The sequence below is a fragment of the Jaculus jaculus genome, chromosome 11, assembly GCF_020740685.1.
Source record: "Jaculus jaculus isolate mJacJac1 chromosome 11, mJacJac1.mat.Y.cur, whole genome shotgun sequence".
NCBI lineage: Eukaryota > Metazoa > Chordata > Mammalia > Rodentia > Dipodidae > Jaculus > Jaculus jaculus.
In genome coordinates, this window is record NC_059112.1 from 21,457,883 (window position 1) to 21,475,345 (window position 17,463).

Genomic DNA, 17,463 nt, shown 5'->3' on the forward strand with positions numbered 1-17,463 from the left:
AAGCATAAATAAAGCTAAAATTGTTTTGAATTCTGCAACATTCTTTTATAAACATGGCATCATATGCTATACATCAATATCCCATACTTACAGGAAAATTACTAAGGTAACAATAAATAATAATGTAACAATGGAGAAAAGTAAAGCAATCTATTTTACCAATGTACAATTTTAAATGATTACAAGACAAATTTTATTATACCAGTAAAATATTATTTATGTAATTTCCAACCATTATGATCATTTTGTAATCCCCTTGCATAGTGAATTTTATTTATTTATTTATTTATTATTGGATTTTCGAGGTAGGGTCTCACTCTAGCCCAGGCTGACCTGGAATTCACTATGGAGTCTCAGGGTGGCCGGGAACTCACACCAGTACTCCTACCCCTGCCTCCTAAGTGCTGGGATTAAAGGCGTGTGCCACCATGCCCAGCTCAGAAATTCTTATTTCAATTAGAGTAATTTTAGAGTCCCTAGATGTCCTTGACTAAATCCCCAACCAAAATTTCATTATTAAAAAAAAGGCACCTGAATCCATACAGTGGCAAACATGTTTTATTAATCAAATATACACATTTTAGTGCCACCTATTGGCAGGAGAGAAATAAAGAGATGATTTCATTTACTTACTAGTAGCAGAGGACAATGATTCGATAGTGAGCAAACTGTAGCTAAAGGTATGAATTATTTTGGAATATTTTAATGAGTGAGTGATAATTTACTTTTTGATGTGTAGATAAAACATACGGCAAGCAATTAAGAATTGGACAATTAAAGAAAATAATTCCTACAGATAGTGTTTTAAAATGAATTTTAACTTTTGTAGCTTATGTATACTTACAACAATCCTACTATGCAGTTATAGATACAGTTAATTTTCTGGGAAAAATAGGAACTATCGCCTAGTCTCACTTCTGTGCATTTGAGAAATAATCAAATATTACACTTCTTAGTGAAAACATTATATTTCTATAGGATTTGTAAACCTTTTCACTAAGATAACTTTTGCACAGGTATTTGGAGATCAAGTGGAAATGTATTCCAGAGTTTGAATATTTAGCAGCTGATTATAACTTTTACTAGCAAAGCACCATTTACTATGCCATTCAATGGTGCCCCCTTGTATCCCAGAGAGAAATATTTAATCTTCATTCCTGTTTTAAAGAATTTAAATTTTAAATGGAACAAAGTCTCAGATAAAATGGAATAATAATTCATCATATTTTGCAGGCAGGCCTGAAGTCACTTTTTCTTCTATTTGATATTCAATCAAACTGTAATTTTTAAAAAATACTCTATTAATAATGGACTTTACTCTATGGACTAATGATATGTTTGGTCCATTCCTTTTATGGTGTCCTCTTATATGCTGTCTTCCCCAACACTGTTTCAATAAAGTCCCTCCCCAATGGAGTTATGAATGCATCAGTCATCCTCAGTGGGGGACAATGCAAAAGGATGGTCCTTCCCACCCCGTGGTCCTCACAGTCTTTCTGTCTCCTCTTACACAGAGTTCCCTGAGCCTTGGACAGTGTATGATAAGTCTGTGTTAGTGTTGAGCTCTATGCAACTTTTGGATTTGGATCCATGTTGGCACTCAGAGCATCGCAGTAAATCCTTCCATGGTTGGCACCAAATGTCCATTATTCTGTTAGTGAAATTTTAATTATTTACTTCATTTTGGTATAATACACAAAGAAAAATTTACATCCTTAACAATTCCACTCTCTGTCTTGATTGCTTTAAGTAAAGCACGATATTAGAATCACGAGGTCACTAATGCATTATGATTTGATTTTTTTTTTCTTTTATTTATGTTGCGGCAAAGCATGGTGTGCTCACAAAAGTTTTACTGAGGGCTGGAGAGATGGCTTAGTGGTTAAGCGCTTGCCTGTGAAGCCTAAGGACCCCGGTTCAAGGCTCGGTTCCCCAGGTCCCATGTTAGCCAGATGCACAAGGGGGCGCACGCGTCTGGAGTTCGTTTGCAGAGGCTGGAGGCCCTGGCGCGCCCATTCTCTCTCTCTCCCTCTATCTGTCTTTCTCTCTGTGTCTGTCGCTCTCAAATAAATAAATAAATAAATAAATAAATAAATAATTAATTAATTAATTAAAAAAAAAGTTTTACTGAACTTTTCCTCAGCTAGTGGCATGAGGAACCAGTCTGCTGGTGCAGAACAGAATCTCAGGGCAGCAAGCCTTAAGCCGCGACTCTCAGTCACAGGATCACGAGGACAAGCACAACTTTCAAGGTGCTGTGACGCTCACTAGGCGGGCTTGGGCAATGCAGGTTTAAATGACAAGGTCCTGAAACCATCCAGGCCAGGCCTCAACCAATATTCATTTCATTTCCTTTGCAAGTGGTTCCTTTATAATTTGTTAAGAACAGGGGACCCTGTCACTTCTTACATTTCCTTTTCATTTCATAAACACTATGTCCTGTGCTATCTTTTGAGGAATCATGGAGAAAATTTTTAAATTCAAAAGTTTTGTCTTTCAGAAAATAGCTGCGTAAGATGCTAGGTCTGAGCCCATTTTGGAAAATATAAGATTGACATTGATTCATTAGCATGTATTATTATTTTTCTATAAAAATCTTAATTTTTCAAGAAGAGATGTAGAAGCTTCTGGCTGGAAAAAGAAGGGCCATAAGCAGAAAAGTAATTTTAAAGGAAAGGTAGGTATAGTCCAAGGAAATGGAAAAAGAAGTTCACTTTGTACTTCATATATGTACAGTAAGGCCCTAGATATAAACTGAAGCACTACAAAAGACAAATACAAAAAAGCAATTTAAACATTTGTAATTAGCAATGTTATCTTGCTATGCCTGTTTTATTACTAGGGCCCTATTCCCTTACATTTGAATAACCACTGTTTCCAATTATTTTTTGTTTTCTCCTAATGAGTTCATAAATTTTGTTAGACTAACCTTTCTAAAAACCCAAATGAAACAGGTATGACAGTGCCCTTAGAAACAAGAACAATGGGAATCTTACTTTTTTTGGTAGCATTTATGGGGAAGGTTGAGGCAACTCAAATTTATGTCTCAGCTCATCTATGTGATAACTGTGTGACATCTACATGTATGAACTCTCTAGCAACGCTATCTAAAAGTTGACAAGTCCAGCACATATTGTCTTTCTGCAAAAGTGAATAAAGAGAATATAGATAATTTTTTTAAATGATGAGTAGCAGCTGATGACTAATCAATAAAATAAAATTTCTCTGAAATTCAAATTGATGAGGCTCTGAGTCAAACGAGTAGAATTTCTATGCCTCATGCGGTCAGTTTAGCAGCAGAGGCCACTTAGGACCTGCAAATACAACAAACAGGAGGATTCCCAGCTCTGAGATTTAGACTGCGCAAAACAGGCAACTCCAGGATTATTACGCTGGCAGCCTGGTGGCCGTGAGAGCAGAAAGAAGAGTTTAGAGAGGACTGTCAGAGCCACACAAGACTCTAGACTGGGCTCGCTTATTTTTAAATTCGTTCCTTTTCTCTCTACTGCTTTATGCCTCTTATACTTTTTCCATAGTGACCGTTTTTCTTTAGGTCATGGGAACCATTGTGGTAACAGACGAGTGGAGAAGAAAGGACCATTCTGGTGCTTTATTTCCCAATCTTACTATTTCATTATAAAAGCCATGAATTGAAACATCAAAAACCAACTTCCCCATAACAAAATTGTGAATGTTAAAACAATGGCTGTCAAACCATGCTCATCTTAAAGGGAAAACAGTAAATCTTTTTTTATTATTTTATTTTAATTTATACTTGACAGAGAGAGACAGAGAGAGAGAGAGAGAGAGAGAGAGAGAGAGAGAGAGAGAGAGAGAGAGAGAGAGAGAGAAAGTCAGAGAGAGAGGATGGTTATACCAGGGCCTCCAGCCACTGCAAACAAACTTTAGATGCATGCAACACCTTGTACATGTGGCTAATGTGGGTACTGGGGAACAGAACATCAGTCCCTTGGCATTGCAGATAAGTGCCTTAACTGCTAAGTCATCTCTCTAGCCCAGAAGCAATGAATCTTTACTTTGAAGTTCACAGTTATTTTTAGAAACATGAAAAAATAACACATTCATATTGAACACTACTATGAACATTAAGAATGTTACTTTAGCCCAAAATTCTGTGAGATCCACAAACAGATGGCTGTGGTGTGACAAGTAAGCTTGTACCATACAAGGAAAGGAGGGAAGTGAAGAGCTTTGGAAGAAACAAAATGTGTATGACCCAGAAATGTGATGGCTGTTGGGAAGCAGGTCTTGGGAATCTGATGGAATGGAGAAGACAGAAACAGAGGTCTGGGGGAGCTGAGGCCAGACAGGGATGGGCCCTGAGGGTCAGAGCTATATCTCAAGTGTCACCAAGAGTCCTTGGGGGGCCCTTCAGCAGGGAGGCATGACAGTGAAATTGATTCAGAGCAGACTGGAAGAACACCGCAGGGCAGGAAGAGGAGATTGTTTCTGTAGGTTCTGTAGGTAATAAGAGGGCAAGCAAGAATTCGTGGAAAACATGGATGTCAAAAGCAACATTCTAGGTTGATCACCTTTCTGGCTTCTAATTGGCACATCCCTAGATGGCGCCTTTACTTTCCCACTTCCCATCCCTAGCTTCCTCAAAGTGAAGAAAAGGCAGAGCACTTTTCACCTGAAACATTCTGATGGTGGATGAGGAAAAAGTGCCTCCCTGAGGTTTGGTTTTGTGATATAAGGACACTGTGTGGTTTGAACAGGCAGCTAGCTTTATGTAGCTGAAGGGTATATGATCAAAAATGGTAAAAAAAAAAAAAAAAATGAAGGAAAATCAATCTCATTTGTCTGCAAAACACAAACAGATATGACACTAATTAAGTTGCTATTCTTTTCCACCATGGTGTTGTGGGTATTTTGTCACTTGGTATTTATAGTGACACTTACATTACTTGGTAAACTATCATATACTGATGTATATGATTATTCACATTACATGAGTCTAATTAAATTTTGTTGAAAAGCATTAATATAAATCAAATAAAGGGACACATCAAGTTTCTGTGAGAAAGAAACTCAAAATCATAGATATAATTGTTCATGAAGAAGTAATTTCTACTGTATTATAATTGATGGAATATTTATGTCCACTTACAGAGGAATAGATCAGTAAATTATAGAATACTTACAAATTTAAGTACTAGATTAACACGTTGCTATGACAATTAGTGAACTTGTCACATATATCAACCAAGATCATATTAAACATGCACATATCAAATGGTAAAACAAATTATAAAAAGATGTAGATGATTACTTCATTTGTATAAAGCACAATAAATGACTGGATATAAATACTTTGAACATCAAAACCTAAGATCAAGGAAGTAAACATAAAAACATTAAGACATTTCTATTCTAATAAGATATTTTCACAAACTAGTTATTTTACAACACACATACACACATACACAGCTACTAGAGAGGCTGACTGAAAAGACAAGGGCACGTCCTGTGGAACTGCACGGAGACACAGTTTACCTTTTGGCACCTGGAAGTCGAGTGCGATGCTGAACCCTAGGATATCCTACCCACAAGTAATTCTGAAATGTGAGATAGCAGATAGGCAGTTACTCCGCAAAATTTACATCACGTAGTCACCTAAATATTAAAAACATATTTTCATGGTGAATGTTGACTTTGCCAATAAAATTTAAGGAAAAAAATATCTGGCCTGGTTTAAAATTATTGGAGTGGCAATTATAATTTCTGCACACATCCCTTAGGCAGAGTACATATTCCAAGAATCACCATAGACAGTGCCAAACCTCTGTATACTATTTTTAGTTTCATATCCACACGTGCTTAGGCTAAAGTTTAATTTATAAATTTGACATAGTAAGAGATTAAGAATAAAAATTAGCAGGGATTTTGGCTTCCTTCTCTAATAATTTCAAGATTTAGTCTTCCTGTAGGGTTTAGCAATCTTAGCATAATTGTTTCCTCCCATTATGTCAAGAGCCTTTTTTTTTTTAAATAGGCTTGTGGTTTTTCTATTTGATTTGTTTCTTTTATTTATTTATTTATTTAACTTAGCTTTTAAAAAATATTTATTTATTTATTTAACAAAGGCAGACATGGAGAGAAAGAGGCAGATAGGTAGAGTGAGAACGGGTACATCAGGGCCTCCAGCCACTGCAAATGAACTCCAGACACACGTGCGTCCCTTGTGCATCTGGTTCATGTGGGTCCTGGGGAATTGAGCCTCAAACCGAGGTCCTTAGGCATCACAGGCAAGCGTTTAACCACTAAGCCATCTATCCAGCCCCAAGAGCCTTACCTTATCATTTCAAGTAACGCTTTGCCTTTACTGTTTCACCAGCCTCAATACTCTTTCAATTCAGAGCCATTGTAAAGTACTGTAAGGATTACTTGGAACACAAGTGATGAGAGTCCCTGACAACCCATCTGACAACAAAGAAGGGCAGGTGAGTAATGGCTGGGTAGTGTATACAGCCTGGATATGCTGGACAAAGAGATTGTTCATGTCCCAATTGGGACAGAGGAAGATGGCATGAGATTTAGTCACACTACACAGTACTGCATCCAAATGAAAACTTATAAATTGTTTATTTTTTGGAATTTCATTAAGAACCCTCATCCATACTTGGTCATGAGTAACCAAAGCCAAAGGATGCAAATTTGATTAAATATTTTGTGTGTTATTTTCAGAATGAAAGTAATTTCCTGAAAAAATGTAAGGAAGGCACAGCTGGATGTTTTCATACTATAAGCAATGTGACAGTGTTTACAGGATGATTCAAAGACAAAGGAAGCAGGACTCCTGTATCATAACAGACCCATTATCAGACTTCATCTTATTCTGATGTCCTTCTCTGATGCTGAGTGTAGGAGAGTGATCATGCAGCAAATTCATCCAATCATCCAACAAATATGTATCGAACCTCTCTACAATTAAGGGAGGAAAACATCTTATAGGATAAGGAGAATATAACTCTCACATTTTTAAAATATTTATATAGATTATATAAGTTGTGTATGTATATAGTCTGACTATATATCAACATAATTTATTAGCAAATAATGTAGTCATTCTAGATACTTTCCACACTTTAACTCAGTACTAATCATTGAATTACCCTTACATTTATTGTGGACATCCTACTCACATAGGGTTTCAATGCCCCTTATGAAAAGAAAATATATTGGAAAATTTTAATTGCAGCATCTCCACATCTCTCTCTCTCTCTCTGCTCTCCTAGCCTAATTATTTTTTCTGTATAAGAGAGATGAAATAGATTGACCCTAGTCAATGACTGTATTGTGAAAATATTAGCACCAAGGCCATTTCTCAACATGCAGTTTCTCCAGTGGGAAATCATTGTTCCAAAGACTGTTACTGGGTTCACCAAGACTTGAAGAACAGAACTGTTGTATGAGGTTTCTACTTCCTTTCCATTTCCTTTCATAAATACCAGATATGCATTATGGTCTGCAGGCTATATCAGATGACTGGTTTTCCTCTCCCTTCTTATTTTTCATACATTTTTAAGCAGTTAGTTTCATCTCAATGTCTGTTTCCAAGAGGACCCACTAGTATACCCATATACTTCCTTGATTATGGTATTGTCTCTTCTATAGACAACTATACTAGTTACTTTCTCATTGCTGGAAAATTAAAAGAACTGGAATCAGCTTATTAGAGGAAAGGCTTTATTTCTGACTTACAGTTAAAAAAGAGATGCTGGGTCAAAGGAGGGGAACCATAGCAACCAGTCATCAGGGCATCACAACTCCATAACAGCTGGGAGGACATAGTCTGAGCATTTGGTTTTCAGCTTGGTCCACCTTTTAAGACACACCTCAAGAAAGGCTTCACTTCCCAAAAGCTCCACAATTTTCCCAAGTTGCCACTATCTTGTGATCAAGTATTCACACAATAGCCTGTTGAGGACAGTTCATTCAAACCAATACATGCTGTCCTGGGCTCCCATTGACATATGACCAACTTATGGTGCAAAACAATATAGTTAAGATTTAAATTCCCAGTCTTTACCAGTCCCTACATGTTTGAATATCCAAATTCTGAAGTCTCATCTGAGACTCAAGGCAGTCCTTTAACTGTGAGTCCTATACAATCAAAACTTAAGTTACATACTTCCAACAGGTCATAGCACAGAGTAAATATTCCCACTCCAAAATGGAAGAAGGAGGGCATGGCAAGGAAAAACGGGCTAATGCGAAATAGGAAATTATCAGGGAAATCTTCAAATCCTGCAGCTCTAAGTCTGGTATCTGGAGCTCCTAAAGAAATCCTCTGGTCTACAAAAGACACGGCCAGCTCTGCCTCTCCAGGTATGCTGCTGGCATCTCAGGCATCTGTAGCTTGCCTTGGTGACTGTCCCACCATCGCAGAATATCCCAAATCCGGAGTCTCCACTGCAACCCATGGTTCATGATTAAAGCTCCATCCCATGGCCGGCATAGCCACCCTGCAGGGACTGTGGCAGCCTCTCTATTGCCCCAGGCTGCCACTGATTCAATGTCGGTGAGGTTTGGAACCAGCATTCCTCTGAACCCTCTCTTTTGCCCTAGGCTGCCTCTGATCTTCCATTTGTAAATTCAGGGTCATGCCTCACCCCAGTACTTTCCCCATTCACCTAGTGTCCTCTTCCTTCATCCCACGGCCCTCCCCATCCACCCAGGCAGCTGACAATTTGGCAATGAGACAGAGACTCCAGTGTGCTTGATGGCACAGCTGCAATAAAGCTGAGATTACATCAACTACTGCATCTTCATAGCACCACCAAGGATCTGCAAGAATGAATGGCAGCAGCATAAGGCAAAGTAAAGACCAACACACACACACACACACACACACACACACACACACACACACACAGATAGAGAGAGAGAGAGAGAGAGATTGAGAGAGAGAGGGAGAGAGTCATCAGAGAAATGTAAATCAGAACTACTTTGAGATCCCATCTCAGTCCCATAAGAATGACTAACACCGAAGCATCAAATGCTGGTGCGGGTGTGGGGAAAGTGTAACCCTTATTCACATGGATGAACATGTGCAGTGGTGGCATGACTGCTCTGTGATCAGATCTGAGACCCACCCCCAGGAGTGGGGGATTTAGCCCTGGTATTGAAAGCCTAGTTCAAAACCTATAGCTGTGAAGTTCAAGTGGGGAAACTATTACTGTTGGTTGACTTAAGAAGATACATGCGATCATCAAAATTTCCTGTCATTATTTATCTTTGTGTACATATGTACATAACTTTGGTTAGAGAAATTTCTTTTTAACAAACAATAATAACTGCTGGGGAGATGCAAAACTTGTCGAAGTGCTGATAATGAGTGACGATTAAGTGCTCAGTGCTAAAAGATACGTGCTTACGAAGCCCACCCAGGCTCAAGGTATACTGGGGAGAAGGGGGCAGAAATAATATAGGAGACAAAGAATAGGGGTGAATACACTGAGACACTATCTTCCAGCTTCGTGTCCATTACTTCTCAACTTTACAGTGGCTGTCATTGCCTGAACAATGCCTCAACAATGTTGATCTCATCAAAAGTTCACAAGCTTCCATCAAAGCATTTGATTAAACACCTGAGGTAAAAGGTAAGACCCTGTTGCTGAGTACAACACATGCTGCTAGTTCAAAACACAGAGTGATCTGGCTGGAATCTGGAAGGGAGCCAGTCCCCAGAAAGCCTGTCTAGTGCTAGAAAGCACTACATGAACCACTGGAGGAAAGTGGCCAGCATCATTCACAACAACCAGGGGTCTAAGTTACTCAGAAGCAAACACCCTGACGAGATGTCCACACAAGTGCCAGGGTGGCACAGGGCCCTGGTGGGTAACCAATAGCTTTCTGATTGGCTGAGAGATCTGCTCAGTATAAAGGAACCCACATCTAGAAGTGGGAACCAGATCAGAATCCTGTGGAGATAAAGATTATGCTCTCCAATGTCAAGGTCCCACCAGCGTTTGGCTGAAAGAGGGGCTGCATCCATCAAGTTCTCTCTAAACTAACAAGGTGTATTCCATTTAACCTGTGCTGACTTCACTCTCTGTTGGAGAATCTGGTGTTCTTCTTAAGAAGGCAGCAGGAGCAGAGAAGATAAACTTGCTCTCACACTCCAGCCATGCCGCAGCTGAAACCACAGAGAAAAGGGGCAGATGGGTGAGAACGCAGCTTCCATGGTGAGCCTGACAATCAGCATCTGGGTGAAGGAGACAAGGGATACCCAACACCCAGCAAAGCAGAGATCCAGAGGCTCCTAAGAGCTCATCACTGAAGCAGATTTAAAACACACCCAACATGGTTCAGGGAATTCTGAGGAAGAGGGGGTGGAAAGATTGTAAGAGCCACAGGTTGGGGCATGATTCCCAGAAGCATTGCATTCCCCCAACAACTGATTGCTACTCCCACAATGTATAACACACAACCCCAACGGGGATACCTGCAACCCCACTAAGGAGGTCCCCCAGCTGAAGGAAGGTAGAGAAGATGAGAGGCTATCAACTAATTATGTATACATACTAAGTATGTCTGTAATTAATCAAATTAATTTTTTCAATATGGATGATTGAGTGAGCAAAAAAAAGAGAACAGGAACTAAATGAAAATAAGGAGGTTAGTGGAAAGTTCAGTGGAAAAGAAAGATAGATAATAGGCACTGAGCAGGTATTATGATCAACTTACATTATGTTCAAGTGTGAAAATTGTCAAGTAAAACAACACAAAAGAAAACAATGGCAACACTTCCTACTTTCATCTTTTCCCTATAAATTATTGGATAAATGATTAGATCACTTTTTAATGTTCTTGTGTAATTACTTTGCAATTACTTAGCAAGTACCATAAATATATGTAGATAACTAATGTTCTTGGAAGTTATTGAATGTCTAGCTTCTTAATTAGCACAATTTCCCAGGGCAGAAATCTAGCTATCTTTTAAAATAATTCATCACCAATACTTGCTCAATGTTTCATGAATATTTGTTCAAAACAAATATTTAAATGAATGTATCAGAAGTAAACCTTCCCTAGTGTATTAATGAAATGTGTTGAACTCTCTCAAATTTAGACATTCTGTATAAAGTTTTAGAAAAATAATTTAATCCTATATATCACAACACAGACATTTTATATAAAGTTTTCAAAAAATAATGCAATTCTATATATCCCAATGCAGAAATTAAACTGGAAAATTTTTGGAAACCGAATTCAAAGGTCTTATAGAAGGTTGTGTATGGGTTTTTGGTAAATCAATTTAGGATTATTCAATATTTGAAGCACCAGTACAAACCAAGGTTAAAAAAAAAAAAGAGTAGATGGAGAGAGATATACTTTACAAAATTGTGTCTTTGGGTATAGCAGTAATGCTAACCCATTGTAACCCAGCCAACAATGCAGGTAATAGGAACATGATGTCCACACAGCTTTCACCTCACCTTCAAAGCTACCACGTGTACCATCCTTTGATCAGGTCCTACCAGAAGTAAGGAGGAAAAGTACCCTGCAGATATAAGGAGTAACTCTACCATAAGAGTCACCTACTTTAAGACACAACAGGCCAAATAGGTGAAAAGCGGACTTGGAAGAGCAGATGGAATGTTCTCAGCACAAAACTACCCTGCGGTAAGAATACTGGCAAGTATGCCTAATTTCACATATATTTCATGTTAAAGCTAACTTTTAATTATTTATTTACTTGACAGAGAAAGAGGGAGGGAGAAAGGGAGAGAGAATGGGTGTGCCATAGCCTCTAGCCACTGTAGATGAACTCTAGACATGTACACCCCCTTGTGCATCTGGCTATCATGGATCTGGGGAATAAAACCTGGGTCCTTTGGCTTTGCAGGCAAATGTCTTAACCACTAAGTCATCCCTCTAACCCAAAGCTAACTTAAAAAAAAAAAAAAAAACCCTTTAACTGATGAGGGAATATTTATCTGACTATTTCATTGCTACATTTTAAATTCTCTTTTCATTATACATTACAACACAAGAATTTGTAAAGCTAATGTAGTAACAATTAGCTGTTTTGAAAACAGTAGGCTGGGTAGATGATCCAGCTGTTAAAGATGTTTGTGTTTGCAAAATCTGGCAGTGCTGGTTTGATTCTCCAGTACCCATTTAGAGCCAAATGCACAATATAGTGCACGGGGACATATATATATATATATCACATATATATACATATAATATATATGTATATATATGTATATACAAGATATATATATGTATATATATGTATATACAAGATATACATATATCTTGTTTGCAACAGTAAGAGACCCTGGTATACCTATCCTTTCTCACTTTATCTCTCAAGTACATAGATAGATAGATAGTTAAATAAAATATTGTGAGCATAAGATTGCTACTTTCCACATAGCATTCCACCTCAATTTTCTTCTTCTGATCAGTATGATATAACACCATCTGCCTCACAAAGAATATTCTAAATCCACAAGACATTTAAAATGCCTCTCTCCAGAGATTGTTTTGCAAATATTTATCATCATACTGAATATATTTTTTCAATCCAAAAAATCATGTAATTTTACTATTTTAAATCACATACTGTTGCAGTCAGGTTCGCATTGTTGGTAGAAATCACCCAACCAAGAACAGCTTGTGGGAAAGACAGGGTTTTTTTGGCTTACAGGCTTGAGAAGAAACACCACGATGGCAGGGGAAAGCTATGGCATGAGCAGAGGGTGGACATCACCACCTAACCCACATATGTTGCACAATAGTAACAAGAGAGTGTGCCAAACACTGGCATGGGGAAACTGGCTATAACACCCATAAGCCCACCCCCAACAATACACTGCCTCCAGGAGGCATTAATTCCCAAATCTCCATCAGCTGGGAACCTAGCATTCAGAACACTAAGTTTATGGGGGACACCTGAATCAAACTACCACATTCAGACCCTGGCCCCCACAAACTGATATTGATACATCATATAAAATACAATGCATTCAGTCCAACTTTAAAATACGTTTTATCAATTCTAGTGATGTTCATACATCCCTATAGTCCAAGATCTTTTAAATGAGCCATGATACCAAAAAGTTTAATAATCCCAAAAAACCTATAATGGCACAAAGTAAACATTCACACTGCAAAAGATGGCATTGGTCATAGCAAAGAAACATTCAGCCAATACAATATTTAAAACAACCAGGACAAACATCAAACTATGTAACTCCAAGTCCAACAACTCTTGTCAATGACAAATCTCCAAGTCTGATAATTCCAACCAGCAACAAGTCTCTGGCATTCCAACTCTGTCCCACCAGCTAGGCTACTCACAGTACTGGAAAGCTTCATCTGGGGCCAGCAGCTTTCCTTAGCAGCTATCTCGTGGTCCTCGTGACTCTACTGGGTCTCCACTGTAATCCACGGTTCATCCTTAGGGCTCCACTGGGTCTCCATGCAGGCATCCAGCAAACTTGCTTCACACTGCCCATAGCCATTTCCAAACACAAGATCATGTTGCAAACTCAATGACTCTCTTTATCCTGCATTTCTCATACTTCAGAATACCAGGTAGGGTGCCAGTTTGTTAATCCAGGGGGGAGTAAAGCAGGCTTTGAAAGAACAGGACACTCGTTGAGCACTCAGGCCCCTTCAAAAGAGTCTACATTCTTCCTGTTGCCCCAGTGCAGGTCAGCTGGCCAATCTCAATAGTTGTTATCTCTCAAATGATTTACAGGTTAATGGGCAGCAGTTTGGGCCCAGATTTCATTTTTTCTGTGCCATATCTCTTTGCTCACAGTGGTCCATTTCTATGCAAAGCAACCCTGCACAACTTCTCAGGACATGGGCATAACAGCAAGCTTCTCACACAAACTGCTAGCCCAGACCAAGCAAAGTTCTTTCTCACCCTCATAAGCCAAACCTCACAGTCCATAGTTTGTTCTGCATTCAGGTCTTTCAACTCTGGCCAGAATACTCCATCAGGCTGTATTTAGAGCACTACAAGTCATCACTAAGGCCAATGTTTCAAATTCTTCCACATTCCTCTTGAAAATCAGCTCCAAGAGGCCGAAGCCACACAGTCAGGTGTCTAGCATCAATCCCACTCCTCGGTACCAATTTACTGTTGCAGTCAGGTTCACATCGCTGGTAGAAATCACCCAACCAAGATCAGCTTGTGGGAAAAAGTGGTTTATTTTAACCTATAGGCTTGAGGGGAAGCTCCACGATGGCAGGGGAAAACAAAGACATGAGCAGAGGATGGACATCACCCCCTGACCAACTTCAGGTGAACAATAGCAACAGGATAGTGTGCCAAACACTGGCTTGGGGAAATTGGCTATTACACCCATAAGCCCACCCCCAAGAATACACTCCCTCCAGGAGGCATTAATTCCCAAATTCTCCATCAGCTGGGGACTTAGCTTCAGAACACCTGGGTTTATGGGGGACACCTGAATCAAACCCCACACACACACCCATACGTACCATACACTACTGCTCTAGAATTCTTTGTTGGCCTGCCATGTGCCAGGCTATGGGCTGAATGCTAGTAAATGGATAACCTTAATCACATTCTACTCCTTGTGTTGTTTTTTTTTTTCTAAAAAAAAAAAAACCATTTTATTATCTTAATTATGCTGTGTGCTTCAGAGTGAAGTTGAGTGTTTCCTTGTTTATGTATTTTCAATAGCCGCCAAATGCCAGGCATGTCACTTGTCCATTCGGTTTTGCACGATGAATGACTTCACGTACATCACTCTAGCCTTGCACTAGTGGAAGGAGTCTTCCTTGACAAATTTGTACAATTTCACATGCTTCCACTTCCAATTGGTCAGAGAGTCTGAGCACATTCGACAGTATTGGCTGACAATGCCTGGCGAAATTGTGTTACATTTGATATGTAAATTAATGTCTGACAGCCCTGGGCTCTTGGTGTGTTCATGAGTAGAAGTGTGAGAGATGGCACAAGGAATTTTAATGCATTTGTGATTGGACTTGTCAGAGAGCCAAACCATTGATCATCTTTACAATTCCCATAATGAATGACTCCCACTCTTGCATAGAGGAAGTTTCGGTGGCTGTCACAAACTATGATCAATCATTTAAGAATTAATTTCAGTTAAATGCTCACAGATAAATGAGATTACTTGTGCCATTTGAATATCTCTTTGCCTCATCACTTTTATGAGTTCTCTTATCTTTTTGTGAGGCTTGTAAGCTCTTTGCCTGAAAATTTGACTCAGTAAAACAGACCATTGGAGACACACTCACTTGTTCACATCTTAGGGGGGAAAATCATTAAACTGCTCACCAGTTGGATGTAATTTAGCACCATGCAAGTTTACTAGGCAACACATTTATTCAGTCTAATGCACTGTGGTCTGATTTCTAGCTACAGCAACCAGCTGATTTTCACAGTCAATAACAATTTACAGATAAAAATCAATTTGTTTTACTGAACTGGATTGCAAAACACCTAACAAGTATTTATGTTTTGAATTTGCTTTTTTTTTCCCCAACAGCAAAACACTGCTAAAAAGCTCCATTTGATTTATTTTATAAAATATTTTAGAGATGTTTTCTCTTTCTACTCCTTTTATCCAGATATGCCTTGACCACTGCATTTCTATTTCTCTAGTTATGTTTGAATATTTTCTGTTTATACTTCTAACAAAAGCTATTATTAAAGACCTTTGTATAAGTTGCTATGGTGGGGGTGGGGCTGCATAGACAGCTTAACAGCTAAGGTGCTTGCCTGCAAAGCCAAAGGACCCAGGTTCTATTCTCCAATACCCACATAAGCCAGATGCATAAGTTGGCACACACATCTGGAGTTCGTTTGCAGTGGCTGGAGGCCCTGGCATGCCCATTGTGTTTCTCTCTATCTGCCTTTCTTTCACTCTTAAAATAAATAAATAGGGGTTGAGGATGTTGGTTAGTCTTCAGAACTAAGACAATACTTGGATGAAAATGTCACCCTGGGGCTGGGGATATAGCTAAGGCACTTTCTGGAAAGCATGAAGGCCTAGGTGCAATTTCTTGAACTATGGGGAAAAAAAGCCATAATAAATCATTTTTTGAATTTTTTAATCAACAAGGACTTTAATTTTTTGATTTTCAGCTATCAACATAGCATTGAAATGGGAACCTAATATTCTGGGAGAAAATAACACACATGCATTCTCTTCTACCTTCTGATATCATCTGAAGCCTCGAAAGATGAAAAGCAAGAAAAGTTGAGAATCTAAATGTAAGGAAGGAATGAGGAGGCTAAGCTAAGGAAAACCCTTGTGAGGCTTTCAGTGCCAAGGAAACAAAGCTGTGAGTTCAGGAGCAACCAAGTAGAAATGGATCTTGTAAATACTCAAGCTTTTAATTGCAGCCTCTACAAGGAGACCATTTAGGAGGAAAAGAAAACTGGAAATTCAACCGGATACATACAATTCACATCTCACCTCCTATCATTTACTGACAGTTTGATACTTTGCAAAAGCAACTAAACACCCACTGGGGCATGTGGAATACTATAGCGTCTGTAGTTTTTACCCTGCCTTTTCTTGGTGTAGATGCCACCCAGGGATTCACAAATACTGGGTGAGTACCAGTGACCTACACCCTAGCTTTCCACAGTGCTTTTTTGCATGATGACAGAGAGTCACCAAGCACATCTGGAGCTAGGAGCAAAAGGAAAGATAAAACAAGACAGGATCAAAAAGAAAGATGGGGGCCAGGGAGATGGCTGAATGGTTAAAGGCTCTTGCTTGCAAGCCTAGCTGAGCTCAATGCAAAGTAGTATGCTCACCTGCGATCCCAATCCATCTAGAACAAGGGGAGGCTCATCCAGGAGAATCTGAGTGTTGACAAGCAGCATTGACAAAAGGCATCTGATTGCAAAGGAAAATGGAGAGGGAAGATTAAACACCCCAAGGTTGTCCTCTGAGCTCCATAAGTATATCTTGGCATTTTACTGTCAATACACACATAACGTGATCATACATGCACGCACAGACCCAGAAAGGAATAATAAGAGGAGGGCAACAAAAAGTAACAAGGAAGAATGGAAGGAACAAGAGAAAATCAACACTTTCTCAAGTACACATGCAAGTAAACAGCAATGGCATGAATATCACCAGAGCAGCAGAATCACACATGGATCAAATGGAAAGTACCAGAACTATGAAAACTGAAGGTTAATATGAGGAACTCAGCGAGTAACTTTCCCATTGCCGAGAGGAAAGTTATTGAACTGAAAGATAAAAGTAGAAATATTATCTAGACTTAGACATGAAAACAGGAAGCCAGAAGACAAAAGGAGCATGGTCCTGTAGCCCAACAGAAGGATCATGCAAGAATAGGGTTGAAACAACATGTGAGGAGACAGTGTTGTAGACCTCAGGGAAAGGGACCCGATGTTGCAGATACCAGATGCTGGAGATAAAGAGCTTCCACTACTCC